Source organism: Bactrocera latifrons, unplaced genomic scaffold (assembly GCF_001853355.1).
Source record: "Bactrocera latifrons isolate USDA-ARS-PBARC rearing strain unplaced genomic scaffold, ASM185335v1 scaffold_238, whole genome shotgun sequence".
NCBI classification, from domain to species: Eukaryota; Metazoa; Arthropoda; class Insecta; order Diptera; family Tephritidae; genus Bactrocera; species Bactrocera latifrons.
Genome location: NW_017535941.1, coordinates 211,114 through 230,059, shown reverse-complemented (window position 1 = coordinate 230,059; position 18,946 = coordinate 211,114). Strand labels below are relative to the sequence as shown.

At 36.5% G+C, this 18,946-nt stretch overlaps 1 protein-coding gene across 2 annotated transcripts in view; it reads right to left on the bottom strand.

Annotated features, from left to right (window-relative positions):
• The window catches only part of LOC108969022 (protein-tyrosine sulfotransferase), a 210,353-nt gene that overhangs the window by 114,335 nt on the left and 77,072 nt on the right, over window positions 1-18,946 (bottom strand). For both annotated transcript variants that reach the window (XR_001993375.1, XR_001993376.1), the window contains exon 7: window positions 11,044-11,224. The gene's annotated coding sequence lies outside the window, so the exon portion shown is untranslated. The remainder of the gene's footprint in view (window positions 1-11,043; window positions 11,225-18,946) is intronic.

Sequence of the window (18,946 nt, the reverse complement as noted above, 5' to 3'; positions counted from 1 at the left end):
AAATCCACTTTCAAGCGCTCTCCAAGTATCAAAAGATATAGCAGAGACATCGGGTAAATCCGTAAGTGCCAGTACAATAAGGAGAACATTGCACAAAAGCGGTTTGCATGGAAGAGTGCCACGCAAAAAACCCTACATATCAAAGGCGAATCAACAGAAGCGCTTGGAATTTGCAAAAAAGTATATAAATCAGCCTGCAGACTTCTGGGATAACATTTTGTATACAAACGAAAGCAAATTTGAAATATTTGGATCGAAAAAACCCCCTAAGATTTGGCGATCCAAAAATAAAGCCTTTGATGATAAGTGTATTACCAACACCGCAAAACACGGTGGAGGATCGGTTATGGTCTGGGGCTATATGGCAGCATCTGGTGTTGGAAATTTAGTTTTCATTGAATCCACGATGAACAAATTTGATTATTTAAACATTTTAAAAAATAACGTCGCTCCTAGCGTTGAAAAATTAGGACTATCAGAAAATTGAATCTTTCAGCACGACAGTGATCCTAAACACAAGTCTAAAATTGATAGTGAGTGGCTGTTATATCGAACGCCAAAAACTCTTGATCACTCTGCGCAGTCCCCAGACCTTAATCCTATCGAGCATTTGTGGGAGCACCGAGACCGAAAAATCAGGGAGGAGCATTTCAAGCAAAGACGACATAAAACAGGCTTTGACTGAAGAATGGAGCAAAATCTCTCCAGAAGTTACAAAAAATCTTACAGAATCTATGCCTAGAAGATTAACGGAGGTCTTGAAGTCCAAAGGAAAGCAAACAATACTCTTATATCAATTTAGTTTATGTACATATATGTATTTTAACTTTACGGAACTCTGTTTACTTTTTTTTGACGCGAAAAAACGAGAGTATTTTTAATTTAAGTGAATTATTTTTGGCTGTGTTTAGTTTTTGTTTATTATTTATACTAAGTTAAACTCTTATAATATAAGCCTTGAATTCTGTAATACAACTTTTTATTGTTTCATTAAAGATTGCGTTGTTATAAACACTTTAATATTGATAGAACTGCTGTTTACTTATTTTTGACGCTCACAGTATATGGTTTCTACGATTTTGGCACTTATTGATGGGAAGTTAGTAAAAAAATATATTAACTGAAGCAGAAAAAGACATTTCTTATAACAGATTTTTCAATAGGGACGCTACAAAAGTAGACATATAGGGACGGCAAACGACGCCATGTTTTTCCCCGCTCTTTTGACTTCTTTCGTGATTATCAAGACCGGCGTTAACAATATATTTTTGACCCGAATCGGATCATATGTACTTGGCCAATATGTGGTTCCAGCAGGGCGACGCTACAAGCCACACAGCGAATGTCACAAACGATTTATTGAAAACTTAGTTTGGTGAAGGTCTTATCTCACGAAATTGCCCAGCCAATAAGCCACCTCGGTCGTGCGATTAGACGCCGTTAGACTATTTCCTGTGGGGCTACGTCAAGTCTAGGGTCTATGCCAACAAGCTAGCGGCGGTTGATGAACTCCGTACGAAAACCGTCGAAAATTGGGTTCAGTGTCTAGACTTCTGCAAGCGTGCCCGTGTTGGCCATGCAAAAGAAATCGAGTTCCATACAAAATGTTATGTGTACTTTTACAGGAATAAAGAATTTATGTAATTGATATCCCAAACCGTTTTTGTTTTATTTAAAAAAAAATTTTCGTAGAGCTCTTATTGATAAGCTCGTTAGTATGGGTATCGCAACAGGTGTTGGCTATACAGCATCCTTTGATGTCCAAAAGTAAAAAGGGCCTTATGTTTAAACAAACTCGGAGATCAGAATGTGTATTGGCAATTCTCTAAAACAAGTTCTCTAAATATAGTCGAATAACCCTTCCTAAAAATTATATTGGAGGATAAAGTAAACTTGAAAAATTCACATGAATTGACTATTTTACTAAACCGGGTCAGTTTAATAGGGAGTTTGTTTGGTTTAAGAGACTGGGAGTTTCACCCCTAGGTGTAAAGGTCAATGTGTTATATCTTTATTTCCACCTAACAGTTTCTAATTTGTTCCTCTAACAAAGATCAACATTGTTGACTGACAATGACAATACCTACTCGATATAGATTATAAAAGGTCCTGCTCACAGACTCGATATCATAATGGAACCACTGTATCATTTCTTCCTAGAATTGTCAATTTCTTTAAGTTTAATATTTTAAATAGGATTATTTCTCATTACAGTATTGGTAAGATATGACACAATGAACGTGGAATTGAATGAAAAAAGTACAAGGTGGGTTCCAAAGAAAACAGGACTTAAAAACAAAATAGAGCAAATAGTTTTTTCGGCAAAATCAATCAACTTTATTTAAAATAGTCGCCTTCTGCTTCAATAGAGCTTTTGCACGGTCCGAAAGCATGTCGAATGAGTGTTGGTCGGTATGGCCGCCAGTATGCCGGTGGAAGCCTTTTGAATGGCCTCTATGTCTGCAAAACGCTTTTCTTTCATGAGCAAATGCATTTTTCCGAAAAGGAAGAAGTCGCACGGTGCCATATCAGGTGAATACGGGGAGWGATTAATGGTTAAAATGTGATTTTTGGTCAAATAATGGACAATCGATAAAGTTAGCAGATTCTAGCGCATTAGTCGAAATATAGATGCCGCTACCAGGGGGCGATAGATTCAAAAAGTCCTGTTTACTTTGGAACGCACCCTGTAGCATATATAATAACTTGGCTAAAATTAGTGCATAGATAGAAGCTTCAGAAGGTGTTGTTTTCTTGTAATTATAACCAGAAAAGGTGAAGTTATGCTAAATGTTCGATTCTAACAATTATCTCACTTGCACGGCTACAACGCCAGTTACCTAGAACTCCAATAAGATTGATCATATAGACCCTCATGAATCAGCGAAGCGCTTTGTGCCCATCACAAATTTTTCCATTCCGATGGGAGTGGAGTAAGGGAGTAGGGACTTATTTTGCTTTGACCAAGCACCCAAACTAGTCGATAATAAAGTAGCTTGCTGCTATCTTTAGGAAGTATAGACACTACTTGACAAACTTTAAGCGTCAGTATTTGAGTTTAACGCAAGTATTTTCGCTTTGCTGATGGATTGAATGCTCCACATCTAGAAATAAATTATTATATAATTATCTGGTACGTTAAGAACCAAAAGTACTTTCAGTGGTTTTTAGATAGCCAAATAAGCTCAAATTTTGTTTTAAATTACTACTAGTGTAATTATTGGTAATTGATTCGCCTTTTCTGAACTAAAGTCCTTTCTTTGAATTGAGGATATATTATAGATCCTATGCGGTAGCATAATGATTTTTGCTCCCAAAAGAGACCTCTATTCAGTATACTCGTATTATGGACTATATATATGTATGTCTATCAAATGCAGTTGTGGTCTTGAAGTTCCATTAAATGCACATTTTTTGTTGACTGGCTTGTCATTCTGGTTGAATGGACGGATGCATATTCATCACGTAAAATAATTCCTTCTTTTAGCGCAAAGCTAAGCGCTTGCACAATGGCCACACCGAAACTATGCGCGCATACAAAATCTGTGTGCCGAACCGCTAAGCGCTTGACTTTTATCAATACACTTGCATGCGCGTACACAAAACACTCGCCTATCAAAAGCAATTGAAGCTGAACTGAAAATAAAAAACACACAAAACCAAAAACAATAACAGAAAAATCACTGAAAGCGCGCACGAATCGACCACCTCCGGAGGCGCTGCATCAATGGTCAACTGCCCGAGGTTGATTTCGGATTGAAGTGTATTAAACGTATGCAAACAATGAAATTGCGGATTTTTTGCTCGCTCGGCACAGCGGACGGACGTGTGCATTCTGTTTTCGCAAGTTAAATTGATTCTGGCAGCTAACCTAACCTCCCCCCTGTCGTCTACGCAGCTGAACTCAGACTCCTGATTTCTAGCAAACGTTGATTTCTTCGCTTTCCTATTTGCCATTTTACGTATGTGTGTGTGTTTGTGTAATTCGGGGCATTGCTGCCTACTGGTGGCCGAAACGCCTTAGTCATGCTTTCAATTTCGTTGCCGGTGCCATGGACACGAGTACACGTCCATGTCCATGTTTAGGCATTCATGCATTCATTCAATCATTTCTGAAATAGCTACAAGTATGAACGTTGTTTTAGGTTTATTGATTGCCTGCTTGCTCCATGTGTTGCTTTGTTTTTGTGTTTGTTGCTGTTGTTATTGCTTTTGTTGTTGCTGTTCTTGCTGTGGTTAGTGCCATTGCAACTGTCCATCAGCTGTAGCCCAAAACACAATATTTGCTCCGACTCTCGAACGTTTGTAATAGACAAATGTTTATCTGTGTTTCCTGCCACACACACACAAATATATATGTACCCTTACACAGTGCTTTTAAGCTCACATATTTGCACATATATATCTATGTATGTATATATGTATGTGTTGCTTTTAGACCATTCGTATTTCATTTATTGGCCAAAAGCCATACTTCAGAAGTCAACTCAAATATTGCCCGTAATCTGAAGCGCACACATCAGTCATGGATATGAGTGTGTGTGTACATATAGTATGTTTGTGTGCGTTATCTCTAGTCTCTCATTGTCCGAAAACATGTTGCATCTGCGTCACAACGAATAAAATATTATAGAATTGGGTATACATATAGAAATATTTGAGGGATTCCACGCCAAAATTGTTGAACATGAAAGGGATCATGTAAAGTGCGTCAAATGTGCCAAAGACCGCAGGAATGATTGATGAAGCTCATGAAATATAAATAGATCTGAAAGTAGGACTTTGTCTGGCAAATAAAAGTATGTTAGGAAGTACTTGAATAGAGCTTAAATTGTTTTGGTCACCAGTGCTAATAAGACAAGAGGGAGGTCAGAAGTCAAAACTGAAGTCAGCGATAAGAACCGATAAACAAACAAACTTTCATGTGTTGGTGGGCAAATACTAAGTGGTTCCAACAAAAATGGAATTTGTGACAAACGGTTAGAAAGTGGATACAGTTAAGAAAGGGTTGGTAACTTTTTGGAAACCCACAGGAGTTGCCATAATTTATTATTTTATTTACATAATGGTAATGACAGGATAGATGTGATAGCTATTTATATAAATAGGACAAAGTCGGTTTAGTTGCACCAATCATAACTTAAAAGCGGCTATAGCGATTTTAACTATCTCTGATTTGTCTTTGCGGGATATCATAATAATTGTTGCAATATTAGAAAGATTTGCTTAGCAAGTGGTTCGAATACAAGAAAAAATGTTAAGTTCGGTGGTACCTAAACAATAATAACCATTACGAATACAAAACATTACATACGGAAACTTGATCTTATCGGTTATTTTGTATGTCAGCTTTAGGATATTGGTTCGATCTGTAAAATTTCTACGGAGAATCTACCGCTGCCTTAAGCATCCGTGCCAAATTTCGTATACAAGTAGATATCTCGCTAAAACTTTTCTTAATCACCATGCCAAATATCAGCGCGATGTGTTAACCAGTTTGTATACAGCAGCTGCCTCGGTACACTCGGTACACTCAGTAGTGCAAGGATAAAAATATCAAACAAAGATATGTAAAATTGTGTATTTCTAATCAAATTTCGTGTGCGGAATCGTTGCGAAGGTAATTCAGTTTTATCGAAGACACAAACCTTCGAGTGGTCAAAGATGGTCGAGAGAACGTTGAAGACATGCCTCACTTTGGACGACTTTCGACCTTTTCAGCTGATGAAAATATTTAAAAAAAAAAAGAGTGAAGAATGTGGTAATTGAAAATCGTCTGACGAGTGTTAGAGAGATAGCAAGAGAGCTTGTCATCTCTTACGACTCCGTTCGAATGATTTTGGTAGATATTTTGGGTATATAAACGCGTAATTGCTCGATACGTCCTGAAAAAGCTGAATTTTTTTCAAAACGAGTAACGTAAACAGAACTCTTTAGACATGCCTGATGGTGCGAATTCCGATCCCACATTATAACTGCCGATGTGACATGGGCTTATGAGTTTGACATGTAAACATCGGAAAGGAGAGAAAAAAAAAGTCGAGACCAAAAAATCAGGAAAAAGCCGCTCAAGCTCAATGTTATGGTCATTGTTGTATTCAATATTCGTGGTTTGGTGCATCATGAATTTGTTCCTCAGGGGCAGACGGTGAGTAGGGAGTTATATTTGGCCGTTTATAGGCCTTTGCTTGAGAACATCGGTCGAAAACGGCCGGAATTGTGGAAGAATAATTAATGGATTTTACACAATGACAATGCACCATCGCATGGAACTGCGATTGTGACCACATTTAAAGCCAAAAACGCAATAAATACCATCTATCAGCGATGGTATACATCAGATTTGGAATCGTATTTTTCCTTGTTCCTCAAACTGAAACTAGCTCACCGCAAAATCCGTCTGCAGTGGATCAAAGCGATAGAAGAAAATTCGGTGAAGAAGCTAAAAACCATCCCAAAACGTGCTTATTATCAAGGACTGGGCAAATCGTCTACATAAATGTATTACATCTGGTCGTGACTACTTTGAAAGCAACAAAATAAATATTGATGAATAATTAAATAGTGTGCATTTTATTTACAATTTCCGCTTACTTATGACACAATTTATTTTAGAAAAGGTCAAAACAGCGATTTTTTTGTTTGGTTCTGAAAAATTGGTTTATAGATGCCTCCAAGAAATGCTTTCCAGGTATGCACTTTGAATTGTAACGCGAGCGTAGTTCCTAAGATAGATAGATTATTAGCTATGCAGATAGAGGAATGTGTATCTCGCTTCTAGCTACTGGAAAACATATTTCGTTTTGTGGAACTTGTAGGAAATTTAATGCTCTTCAAAAAATGACTAAAACGATGTTTTCGTGAACCTAGCCGTTTAAAAGTTATTTACGGCTAAAATTTTTTTATTTTAAAGTAAAACACTTTTTTCTAAGAATTTTATAACTCAATGAAAAAATTATTAAAAAATGGAAAACTGCTAGTTTTGTAGGAAATTGACTAATCTATAAAAAATGGCAGTTATATTTTTTAAAGATTTTTTTAAATTCGGTTGTTTTTAATTTAATTTTAATTTTTTTCTTTTTTTTACATTTTTTTACATTTTTTCTTTTTTTCGTTGATATGTATGATATCTCATAAACGCTTAACTTAATCGAAAAATGATATAAAGCACCAACCAGCTACTTATCTGCTATAACGGTTCCTCTCACCGTATGCACTTGTACAGTTTTGTTGTTTTATTACTTATTACCGGCATTCGAATACTTCTACTCCCTCACCAATTTAATCAGTAACAGTGTTGTATAACTGTTTCAACTCGTATGTAAACAAATCCCTACATACCATATGTAAATATATACAAATGTATGTATGTCAGCGTGGAAATTTGTTTTCTGCTTGGCTGCTACTTATATGAAGATTTATGACTTCAACTTCATCAACTTACAGATTTGGCAGCATTAATTACTGGACAAATATGAATTACAACATGTGGAAACAGTGGGAAGTCATAAACCAAGACAATGCAGACAATAGATGGTTTGTATATACATTAGTATACGCATGAGTATTTACTAAGTAAGTGTGTATATGTGTGCTTAAGAGCTTATTTAGCTCGACAAAGCTTTGGCAAATCTTGCCTATCAAATGTTTAGCAATTGATTTGATGACATTCAGTGAAAGATGACAAATAAACAAAAGGATTTTAAGTGACAAAGGGCAAAAGAAAAGCTTTCCATGTCGAGATTGGAGAGAGCTGACAAGTTATAATTTAACAAACAAAAAATACTAGAATTTAACAAACAGCATGAAAGTACAGAGTATAGAGTTACCATATATATTTATAAGCCACTCGCTTTAAGTGCTATTCCATGTATGTTGCACGCATGTAATTAGTGAATAATGCAATGTATCTTTATGTATTGTTATCACAAACGGCATTGAATTCATGCATCTAATTAGTAGCAGGCTCAGAATGCTGCTGGCTCATGTGGTAATATTCGGGCCGACGGCTGATATTGTACAATCGAATGGATATCCTTGGTTTCAGCCAATCAAACTAATTGCAAAGCATTTTATTGACACACACATACTACTACATAGCCACGCATAGTATAATGAGGACACAAAAGCATACCCGTTAGGAGCAGAGGGGGAAATAACGAGATTTCGGTACTGTACTTTGTGCTATTTGTATAATTGATGCATATTTATATTGTAGATATGTACTACAGCTTTGGACACTTTCATATATGGTTAATTAATGAAGAGTCCTCGTTTTATGCTTCTCTCGAATAGCTAAAGGATTTTATAAGAAAACTTGTAGTATCAGAAGTGTCATATACTTACATATATTACATATCCCGAGCGAAGATTTAGAATTTTGTAATTCCTCCGTTATCTAGTGGAATTAACTGAGGGATTGGAAAATATCTAGTAAGACATGCCAAAACTTCGGTTAAACCAAAGCTACAATATCCTTCCCAAAATTTGAAGAAGATATCTTGTCAAATAAAAGTTTTCCATACAAAAACTCATTCAGTTTGTATGACAGCTATATGACATCATGGTCCTATATCAGTGAATCCAACAAATAATCAGCTTCTTGGGGTGAAAAGAATGTCTGCCCAATTTCAGTGCAATATCTCAGAAACTGTGTGAGTTGTTCGCGTATGAACTGACAACCGGACAGAAGGACATGACTAAATTAACTCAGTTCGTCAAGCTGGTCATTTATATATGATTTTATAGGATCACTGCTGTTTCTTTCTGTGTGCTATAGACAGTGTGGCAAATTTAAAATAACCTATTCAAGGTATAGGAAATACCATAAAATTAACCTTGGAATATGAGCAATACTGAATTCGTATGGCACTTGTATGAATGATCAGTACATTTCATGTATAAATTCAACTGCGTAGAGCTTTCGGAGAAATATTTCTATAGGACTAAGGCGACTAAGGACACCTTTTTACCTTGCTCCAAAATAAATTTGTATAACCAATATCAAGACCGCATGATACTTTATTCAGAAATATTTGAGTAAGCATTTGTTCATAAAACTTCTGTAATTTCTCACTACTATTTTCATTTGGCTGCCTGTTATTTCACATATGTACTAGACGTCGAATTCTATTACACAACAGCTTGTTCTGTTCAACGATTTATGCCATCTTGGTATTACGTGGGCAAACATATATTTTTGTTGGTTATAAATCTCTAAAATTATTATAAGGGGTGACCTAAGAAAAGGCACTTTTTTAAATCGAGATCTTAAATTAAAAATGTACAAAATAGAGCTTGAGAAAGAACTGAAACCGCTCGAGCTTTTTAAGCTATTTATGGCTCAATGGGTATGTAATAAGGAAAAAAAAACAAACTAAAGAGATTTAAGAGCTGTCATTTCATATTGAAAAAAAGACGGTTTGGTGTGCAATTAATTTCAAGTTTTAGGCCGGTTGATTGTCAACCAAGATCGTGTGATATTAGATATATGAAGCTTAAAATCTACGCGAATAGTCCCACTTCGATTCAGGCCTTGGAGCAAAACATCACGTCTGTCATTCGTTAGTTACCAGTCGAAGTGATCGAACGAGGCATCGAAATGTGGACTCAACGGATGGACCATCTGAAACGTAGCCGCGTCCAACATTCAACAGATCTTCAAACCTCGGTATTTATGGCTATTAAAAAAATATGGATATTTCAGTGTATCCTTATCTCATCAAAATGTGCAATTTTTTCCCGCTTTCTTTATATTCTTAAGATATTTATGTAAAGTAAATTAAACTGTCGGAAGAAAACGAACATTCCTTAAGAAGTGGATGTATTCTGGTCCGTTTTTTTCCATTTTCAGATAAAATTGTCAAATAGTTTGTTTGCGCTTAGAATAAGTTTTGAACGGAATCAATTTGAATTTCAATTTTAAGATTCTCATTTGTATTTTTAGATAATTTTCATAACTCTATGGTTCAGGATTGTCAGGGTACTAAGTAAATTCATCCATAATGAATGACTTGAGTAGGAATTAGGCATAATCAAATGATATTATTGAATTTGTGAACACTAAATCGATAAGTTCTTCCCGTGAGAAGAGTTCCATATCGGTCAGAAATTCAAAGACATTCTGAAATATATTTGACAGCAAGTCTTTCTAAATCAGGAGTTTCCCTAATAAAAAAGATGGATATTCAATCGAACAGAAATCGGGTTGTCTAACGACTCTATTTTCTACTACTAATCCGATATTTTTAAAGACACCTCAATAAAGTATTGATCAACTTCTAGTTACTAAATTTTTTTCTATGGTTTCCCTACGAGCCACAAAATTTTATATACATATATACATACTTATATGGTATATGTGAATTAATTATTTGTTGCTCTTTGATGTGTTTTTCTGCCAATGAATTTTTCGTCGAAACAACGCAAATTATTATGGCCACTGCTATTTTCCAATGCAGAAAATGCTTTTAGTGCGAAAACACTACAATCTAACAACAATCCAAAGCTACTTATACAGTTAGCTATTATGTGGTGATTCTGTAGTTGTGTGTGTGTGTTTGTGTGTGCCCAGCTGACACTGATTGTGACAGAAACATGTCTCCCCAGCTGTGCAAACGCGCATTCTAATCAGCTGTCACGCCACAATTGCTTAGTTATGCTGCATGCAGCGCCGTGTTTTCCACTTGGCCGCCTAATAAGGTTTGGCTGATTAGGCGTATGTGAATGTGTGCGTAAGTCCACATGCATGCATGTGTATGTATTCGTACAGGACGAACATAAGTGCCGAGCACTAACGTTTGTAGCTTTGAACAATTGAATCGAATGCCAACAACGCAATTTGAAGCGCCGACATTTGAATGGGACTATCGATTGTTTGAAGCCGATCCGTCAATTTCATAAGCGGGATTAGAGTCAAATAAACATATCAAAACGTTGAGTTTTAAGCTCACTTGAACTTTTGAGAGTTATCTAAAACATGATAGCAGCTCTCATTTGGTATGGAATTTAAGTGTAATGGAATAATAATATGAATTTACTTACCCCTGAATCTCCGTTGTATTTAGACAGCTACAGGTTTCCAGAATATCAGTATGTTTGCTATTTTTTTCGTTTTAGTTGATTGAGTTTATTTTTGTTTCGTTATTTATTCACTTTTTTTCGTTGATTTTCGAAATTGGAGCTTAAGCTTATACTAAGCTTATATTCATCATTTGAACTAATCCTTAAAGTGGAAGAAAATGATAAAATATAAATGTAATATTTAAACATATTATTTATAACGAAGCAAATATTTGTAATGCTAGACCTAATTTATTATTTATCTTAAACATAAAATGAGTTTACACTGCACGTTTGCTATCAAACGCTCAATACTTTCGTACAGCAAAATAAAATCCATATTCTCAGATCATCAAATCGCACAAGACCAAGATAGAAGTTGATCTCACTGTTCGGAAATTATACTTAAGATTTTACATGGGCCAACGGGTTTGAAAAAATTGATATTTTTATTGTCTTATTAAATTCGACAACACCCCTCGAATATTGTCCTAAACGGTCAAATTGATCCGAGTAATAGTTTCCTTGTTTCCGAGTTATAGAGCCTTGAGAACTTGTGCGCTCGTCGTCTTTAAACGCGTTTTTCTCGAAACTAGGTTTTTGAAGTCGGTTGGCGAGATTTCTCGAGAACTACTCAATCGATTTCATTAAATTTTACACAGGTCTTTATGATACAATTTTTTAAAGACTCGCACGAAGAATTTTTTTTCAGAATTTCTTCGTTTATAACAATAAAAAATGTTTTTAAAATATTTAATTTTTTATATGACAAAAAAAAATTTTGAAAAAAAAACTCTAGATAATTATCTATACCAAACTTCATAGCTTCATAAAGCTTTATTGCCAACTAAAAAAGCTTTCCATACAAGGACTAGTTTCCGATACTTCAGTTTGTATGGCAGCTATATACTATAGGAGTCCGATATCGCCGGTTCCTACAAATGAGCAGCTTCTTTGTAAGACAATACCGTTGGCCGAATTTCAGGTCAAAATCGCAAATGGCATGGGTAAATCGACGTCGCTTCTTCCGCTGGTCATATGTATGGATTGAAGATTCCTGTTTAGAGGGAAAATTCCATCTCTGCGGAAATAAAACGAAAATCGAGCTCCAATCTCTTAAAACCAAGAGAATCGTTATTCATTATTCAACAAATACATTAGTTTGTGACATAATGATATATATATATATATATATATAGTACCTTACGATAAAAAAAAAACACTGCCTATGAAGAGCATCTAGAAGATTCCGAAAATAAGCAATAATGCTAGTTACTGATGACGAGAACGAAAACTGAAGATATAATAAAGACATTACATCAATCAACAGTAGCTTATATAGTGTGTAACTGGCTTTTCATTTTCTCGCTATAAGTATGGTAAGTCCAAGTAGCAATAAAATTGTTAATAATAACATAAAACAACCTAGTTAGAAAGACCGAGTGTCTCTGTTTCCACAACAGTCCAGTCTACGTAACCGAACAGAACGGATTTATATACGACCAAACATTGTAAATGTTTTCTGCCACTAAAACTACAACAAAAATGGACTAAGTGACAGCGGAATCTAGCAGGAGCGGCCACTGATTGATACGGTCGTTATAGCAATTGGATGAGTTAGAATGATAATTCCGCTTAGAAAACTGCATAAAATGATTTTGCTTAGTAACATTTCAATCTAAAAATAGATTTATAACCCACGAATATTCTAAATACACTCGGATAAAAGTCAAGCCCTTGTGACAACAAAAACTAAATTTTCACGTATTTTAATACAAATCTTTATTATCGCCTTTAAAATTGGCTCCTGCTCCAAAGAAGCATGCTTGCGCGTAATTTAATTTAACATACTCTTGTTACACGCGAAGCTTGGGCTAGGATGTCCTTCTGTGTCTTCATTTTTATTTTGTCAAGTTCGGCTAATTTTTGGAGGCGCCATTTGGCAGATTGTTGGACAGTTTCGACGTCATATTCATAAGCCACGTCTCGTCGATCGTATTTATGTGTTTGATGAATGCGCCAGTTTGAGACACTATAGTAAGACCTTTAAATCTTAATATCACGTTTCATCGTCGTGCTTATACCGCCTGATGTCCTCAAAGTTTTGGTACCTTTATGGATTCCAAGGGCCCGATATCTTCTTTGTGATAGAGCTGGGCTCTCACAGGGCAGTGTAGACCCCATTAGTAGCTATAGCAAGTATTGCTCTAAATCATTCGCACTTTTAAAGCATGTTATTCGGTATATACTTTTCCTGGAGCTATGTAATAAGTCTTTATATTCGTCTTGTAATATTTGCAGAATGGCGAACCTGCATTTAGTTGTAGATTTCAATCTACATATTCTGAGCTATTTCGTCAAATAGTACATTGAGCTCCCTCTTGATCGTTCTTAGCTGGTACGATATTATCACTACCTCGGATTCGCCTAGAGAGGGTTCTGAATCATCTCTACTTCGGATACGTCTAGAGACGCTTCTGAATTGGCCAACTAGTCTTCGTTACTAAAAATATTCTGGTGACCAGGAACTGAAATTATGCACAAGTGGAGTTGAGCTGCAATGTGTAGAAATTGACGCAAGTGAGGAAAGTTCTCTGAGCGCCATTCACTTGGATGTGGCTAGAAACGATTATTTTACATATGTCTCAAACAGTTCACGACTTGCGGTCTTAGACCAAGTATCCGCTGGGTAGCTAAAAACATCCGTAAGAAGGCGAGCTAAAGTGAGAAGGTGAAACATCCTCTCTCCAGGGTTGTGCGCTGGGTTTGGGAACCGCCTCGCTCGTAAATAAAAACCCTACCAATAAAGAGGAAATAACAGCCACGGATAAGTTATACGACGACAATGACATAGCTCAGCGAATTAACATGTTCTACCCGGCGCATTTTATCTATGCTTCTATACATTGCGTGCACAATATTGTCAAGTTGTTCGTATAATTGCACTTTTCTAATTATTTTGTTTTAGAAAGAACCATAAAAAATAAATTTTATTTATGTTGAAAACGCTTACAAAAAACATAAATTTATCATTCCCTAATCTATTTTATTTCCACGATTCACGCCGCCACATAAATGAATTTGCCTGTTAACCACTGGTGCTTAACGCCGCCAGATAAGCGCAGTAAACGTGGAGAAACCAGTGGTTCACGCCGGTTAGAACGCGACTTCGCTGACTAGGTCATATCATCCGAATGGATGAAAACGTTTCAGTTCTTTAAGTATTTGACGCAGTATCCGCTGGGGCGAACAGAGTAACAGGAAGACCTTCACTCCTGCCAGTGAGCTTAAAGCCTTCCTACCAACATTTGTTTAATACGCTGGGATTTATATTTGACGACGACTGACTGTCTGTGTAAATGGTCGCTTACAGTAGCCTCCCGTAGTTGTTCAGTAGAACTCCATAGACCTTCTCTATGGAGTACAAGGCATAGAGAAGGTCTTGGAAGCTGCTAGCTGAGTTCGGTAGATGGATAAAACAGAGAGATACATATTTAGATCCTAGAAATATACCTCCATGCAATCTCGGAAAAAGATTTTATTGTCTCGTTTTACGCAATTTAAATGTATCAGTCTGGTTCAAATTTGATCGGATGCCAACAATTGTTTAAAGTTGTATAAATATTGCAAAAATGCACTAGGAATACGCATGATTTATATATCGTTACAGAGCACGTGACTGTATTACCGAGCGAAAAGCTAGAAGAAAATTGTGAATACGACCCCCAAAGTGGACTACAAGTGTTCGGATCACGATATTCTTCACGGAAATTATTAACAATACTTCCAGGATAAACCATCTTCGCATTGGATTCAGTAGACCAAAAATATTATAAAGAAATTTAATTAAATTTGCACACACACCATATTGTATTGTGTGATCTGTAAACAGTTTTGGGCAATTAAACATAATGTGTCAACACTTGTGCGCAACGCAATTGAGATGCATTAAGCTCAATACTGTGCTTGAACGCGGCTATTGCCATTACCACAAGCGTTACCACACCGCCGGCTCCAGATCCTGGCCGACACATGCCGCCCATGCACGCAGCGTTGATTGGAATTCGCCGCATTTAATCCATGAAAATGGTATTTCGTTTGGTGTGACGCTTGTTATCCTGCATGGCAGCATCTGATTGCCACTACACGCGGCAATGCTAACAAACACTCCTTTCTATGCACGTGAGTGTGTGTGAGTGAGCACACAAATGCTTTTCAGCGGATAAAAACAATGAAATGAAACATGTTTTGCATTAAACGCATAGACACATACATACATACATACAAATGGCAGGCGTGTGTGTAATCAAGTGGCAGCTGTGACAGAAACAAATGCGGCAGAGACAGTAGCCATGACAGCTGGTGCCGCCATTGGCGCTATCATTTCGCCCACACTATGTATGAGCACTTACAACAACAGCAACAGGAACAACAAGTATATGTATATATGTACGCGTGCCTGCAGTGTTTTTGTTGTCGGTGCCAAATACAGCATTAATGGCATTTTTAATTTTTTTGTTGTTGCAGCGCAAATACGGCGCACATGTGTAGCTCTCACACCTACACACGCACACACTTGCCCACTAACCACCAAAAATGCCACGCAGCTGGATATTTTATATTTAAGTTTAAGCCCACAATCGTGGCTTTATAAAGTCGTTGTTCTTTAATATTCATAAAAAAAATTTAGCACCATTTAATTAGTGTGTATTCTGCGCCTAAAAGCTGCAAAAGACACGAAACACTGAGCGGTGAATATAGAAAAAAATAATTTGCATTTTTGGCCATTTTTCCAAGCACTTTCACTAATGGCCACTCTGCCACAGCGAACATTTTTCTACACATTTCACTATGCAGCGAGTTGTTTTTGGATTTCTTCCTTTCCAGGCTTTTGCCAAATATAATGAATATGGTCGATGAGTCGCGCGCTTTCGGCCATGTAATGCATTGTGCTCGTAATTCATTTAATTAGGCAATTTCCGCCATTGTTGCATGACAAAAACAGATGTGTGCCGACTCGGCTGTAGCACGAGCGGGCATAAATATTAATTCAAGTATAATATTTGTACAAAAAATCTATCTATCTTTAAGAGAAAAGCATTAAACCTTCTCAATGGATGGAAGTTAAACTAATTTTGAGTGAGACGGTCAGTTGTTTACGCATCTGTTGAACCAAAAGCCGTATTTGCTTATGAACAACTTTTCTTACATACATAGTTTCAAATAAGGAATTTTCTCAGATTAATCTTTTCACCAGATAAAAATCGGAAATCAAACGTAAAAAATTTTGTTCTCAAAATTGAAACATACTGACTGTAGAAATGTTGATTTCAACAAAAGGATTTCAGATTCATATGCAAAGTATTCATATATATATAAAATATAAATATAATAATATATAAAAAGAAATCCATTATTGCAGGATTTATTTAAAATAGTTATAATGATCCGAGAAAACTGTAGTGGAAGAAAGAGTGAGAAAAGCCAGCAATGCTTTAGATGCGTGTAGGAAGATGCTTGGATGGATGCATCGACGGGATGACTACTGGATACAGGAAAATTTACATATAGAACCTTCGGACATAGCTTGGCGGGTAGTGGAGGTTGGGCAAACACCAACTACATGATCCCACTTTTCAACTGGGAAAGAAGGTGCAAAGTAAACATAGGAAAAGATGGCTGGCGTAAAGGTAGGTTAGATGCCCATAATGCTCTAAACGTCTATACTGATGGCTCGAAAATGGATGATGGAGTGGGTGCGGGGAAAATACTGCCCAGAGTTAGGGGTAAAGCAACCCTTGAGGTTGCTGGACCATTGCAGTATAAGCTGAGAACTTTGGCATTGCGAAAGCAGCGGAGCTGGCTTCTAATGCACCTGACGGCAATTCCATAGTCAACATCTACATAGAGCGCCAAGTAGCAATCAAGGCAGTAACCTCGTATCGCATATCGGCCAGAAGTGTCTTGGGAAGCAGGTCATTGGGAAACCCATGCGTACCCATCTATACGAGGATCTCAACAGAAGCATGACGAAGTAAAACAAAATCCGATGGAACGAGCTACTAGGGTGCAAAACTGCAAAAGTCATGTGCAAATCAGTTAATTAAGAGTATACAAAATTCCTATTGGCACTCGATAGAAGAAATTCTAGGAACATGATGAGAATACTAAGTGATCACTTTCTGGTGGCGACAGACGCCCGCAAGATGCGGCTTACAAATCGAGAAGACTACAGAAATGCCTAGAGCAGGGCACCAGGGAAACAATGGAGCATCTCTTGTGCACTTGTCCCCTATTGGCAAGACTATGCTGTAGGCATCTAGGTTTCCACAGTATGAGGAGGTATCGACAATGAAGCCGCAGAGTCTGTTAAAATTCGCGTCAAACGCAAGCATCATTAACCAAAACCACTCTTCTTGAACTTAGTGAAAGGAGGAGTTTTTTGCATTTACTAGTGTGACTCCCGCACATCGAACTTGTTCTAATATCCAGTCTTATTTAAGTGGTTTCAAATGTTATTTTGAGCAATGTTAAATGAAATAATGCCCAAAATTGGCGTACGTTCACTTTACTTTCACAAATCACACTCGGTCAAATTTGGCAAAATTGTCTGAGAATTTTTTTTATCAAAGTTTGTGCTGTTTCAATAAAAAACATTTTTTGATTTGAAGTGCGTCTGTTAAAAAGCCTTATTGAGATGTTCGAGCACCGAAATCTCCGGGAAACACGGAATTAAAAAAATAAACTTCTTTGAATGAACAACTAAAAGCAATTATCATGAATTGAGACCTGACCTCGGACTTGATCTCTTATGACTCGTTTCTGTTCTCAGATCTTAAGAGATTACGCGCAATGATAGAAATGTTGCCGAAACGGATACCGCTTATTGTAAAACATAACAACATATTAATGTGTTTATAGTATTAACTAATAAATAACAGTAAGTTTTACAACAAATATACACCGCATTCATGCAGTACACCACATCGTATAAGCAACACAGATAATTAAATTCACTTGTATGAATGCGCAAGTCATGTGTTATATAAATTTAACTGCTTATAATTTTTAAAGGAATGATTTTATGGAAAAAGCCAAACAGACATTTTTTGTAGAGCGAAAACTTTTTTATTAGAACATATATCACCGCATGTGTCTTTATAAGGTCAGTTAGTTTTTGTATTGAAGTCAAGTGGTATAGGGGACAAACTACCACCATTTTCAAAAACAAAAAAATACTATATGTGATGAAAGATTTTAAACTCAAGCTCGTAGTTAAGACTCCTCAAACACCCCACAGACTGCCTATCACAGCAGTACTAAATTTCAGATTTGTTCAGTAGTGTAAAAGGCGTACATGCAGTGGCGACGTGAAAATTAAGGAAACACAGCTCTGGTTAAGGTTTGCGCAGCTCTACTGACTACTAAGCTCAAGATTCCGCCCTAGTATGAACAACAACCTACAAATTACTTCTTAAGGGGCTATACCAGTGTGACACATGTAAAATTAGGTGATTTTCGTGAATTTTTTTAAAACAAAATAGAATGGTTCGACGTTCTATGGACGTAATAAAGCATATTTTTAGCTATATTAAATTTTTTTTCTTTTTTACAAAACTATTGAAAAATAACGGAGTTATGTGCAGTCTGCGGAAGTGCCGAGAAAAAAGTGCCTCAACTGTTGGCACGATTCCGGTCGAGTGAGTAGCTGAAACAAAAAAATTCAAAATGTTTATCAAACTTAAATATATTTGCTATACATTGAACTACAATCTTTGAAAAATATCAAATATTAAGAAAATGGCGTAATTTTGACAAAAAAAAAAATCGTTTTCTGGTCGTTTTTGACAATTTTCAAACAATCAAAAAGATCGTAGTCCACTGC